Source organism: Diceros bicornis, chromosome 14 (genome assembly GCF_020826845.1).
Source record: "Diceros bicornis minor isolate mBicDic1 chromosome 14, mDicBic1.mat.cur, whole genome shotgun sequence".
Taxonomy (NCBI): domain Eukaryota; kingdom Metazoa; phylum Chordata; class Mammalia; order Perissodactyla; family Rhinocerotidae; genus Diceros; species Diceros bicornis.
Genome location: NC_080753.1, coordinates 9,614,896 through 9,617,199, shown reverse-complemented (window position 1 = coordinate 9,617,199; position 2,304 = coordinate 9,614,896). Strand labels below are relative to the sequence as shown.

Below are 2,304 nucleotides of genomic sequence, written 5' to 3'. Positions count from 1 at the left end.
CCAGTTATTCATGTTTATCTTAAACTGTGCCTTAAATATTATGATGAGAGTTGGGGTTATTAGAAATGATCTCTTTTTTATTCTTTTTTTTTTTTTGAGGAAGATTGGCCCTGAGCTAACAACTATTGCCAATCTTTCTCCTTTTTCCCTTTTTCCTCCCCAAAGCCTCAGTAGATAGCTGTATGTCATAGTTGTACATCCTTCTAGTTGCTCTATGTGGGACGCCGCCTCAGCATGGCTTGATGAGTGGTGCATAGGTCTGTGCCCAGGATCCGAACTGGCGACCCCTGGCCACCAAAGCAGAGCACGCAAACCCAACCACTACACCACCGGGCTGGCCTCCATGATTTTTTGATTAATCAGGTAATAATTGCTTTTGTGCAGAAAAGAGGGGCAGAGTTCTGATTCTTCTTCTCAGAAATCTGTACCATAATATCTTGATAGCTGTTTTTGATTAGCTAGAAGCATACATTCACATAAAATAATAAACGTGATGATGATAGTAATGGAGACAATTTTTTTTGGCACTTAGAATATTTATTGAAGGAAATGGATGAAATCATACTTTTGTACTTGCTCAACAAATTACTACCTAATCTAGAGTAGTAACAATTTTTTTAAAACACTGTAACAATAATAACATAATAGGCTAGCATTTATTAAACACTACATACCAGGCACTCTTCCTAGGGCTTGACATATGTTATCTCACTTAATTCTCACAACAACCCTTTTAGGTAGATACTATTATTCTCATTTTTAAAATGAGGAAACACAGGTAGAGACAGATTAACTTTTCAAATGTCACACAATAAGTGGCAGTGTTAGAATTCAAAACTCAGCGAGTTTGACACCAGAAAGTGAATATATACAATGTTAGAAAGCTGAACACTTGCTAAAAGCTTAGTGGAAGGTTAACTTACTTCAAATGAAAATCTGTGATAATATCATTAAGAAATTCTTGCACTTTCTTTTTTTAATGATGAGACAGTGTGGGTCCTCATTAGTAATAGCCTCCCTTAGTTGGAGGTGCTTGACACACTATCGATTTTTTTCTTTACAGGACCAGTGGAAATGGTGTGGCTCTCTCTAGTTTCTTCCTCATCAGAACACTGGAATTCTGGTTTGTTTCAAAGTTTTATTTTAGATTCAAAGGACAGATTTAAAATTTTGTTTTCTTTTTGCACACACCTTCCTTTGATGCTCCCTTCAGAGGCAACACATCTGCTATTGGCTTCTTCAAAGGGAATTGTCACAGAAAAATTAGAAATATATATTGATATATTCCTTATATCAATGTTAGTAATAATAATTTCAAATGCCATATTTGCCAGAGGATCAAGGCCAGTTTGAAAGATCAAAATAATATATTGTCCTTCCAGAATTGTTAACTTATTTATTCCTTTTGCAATTATTCCAAACTCTATCCTTATTCTTTGCAGGCTTATTCTCTCAGCCCGTGATAAACTGCTGGTACCATCTGTAGAAACACTACCGATAGTTTTCAGATGTGACACCATTCACACTCAGTTAGGCCAGAGGTGTTTAAAGTAATATCTACAGTATCATTTTCCCGTTCTTCTAGCTTGATAAAAGATCAACAAAAAATTACGGGCTCTATTAATAGCCAGAAGAGTGTTCCTATTGTTATACTTCCATAGTTTAGAATGACACCTTCAAAGGAACTTCCAGCCTAAAGATATAAGATCAACTAATATTTCTTGAGATACTACTTTATGACATTGTGGAAGTGTGTGGGTAATAGAATTATCAAACTAGTAATTTCATTTTTGCTTTCCTTGGTAATGTAACTGTGTTTTAACTCTGAATCTGCTGGAATGCTTCTTAGTTCATGCTCTACTCTGCAGATATTTTCGTTTAGTTCTGTTTCTGCTTTTCCAGAGGATGGTGCTAGGGAATAATATGCTGCATCATCCAGTTCAGGAGATATGCTTTCTCTCCATTAGTCCAGTTATTGTTATCAGCATCATCATCACTGGACAAAATGGCCAAATCATTTAAGTCCGACAGACTTTTAAAGCAGGAGACGAAGGAGACTGATATGTACCACAGTGACATTTCTATTGTACTTTCCTCTTGATTTCAGGCTTCAGTTGTGATTTGGACTCTTGTTTTCTTCCTTATATGTACAATACCTTGGGGCCAACTTAATCTTACAGGATTAATTTCAACTGTTTATAGACATGAGGTGGGCATTCTCTCCTTTGGGCTGCTGATTTTACTAGTACTCGTATCTGTCAAAAACATCTTCCATGAATGTTTCAGAACCCAGTACTGCATTTT

The 2,304-nt window shown here is 36.1% G+C and overlaps 1 pseudogene; it reads right to left on the bottom strand.

The window, feature by feature from the left end:
* Nucleotides 1-919: 919 nt before the first annotated feature.
* Nucleotides 920-2,079, bottom strand: LOC131414224 (sentrin-specific protease 6-like; annotated as a pseudogene).
* Nucleotides 2,080-2,304: the final 225 nt, after the last annotated feature.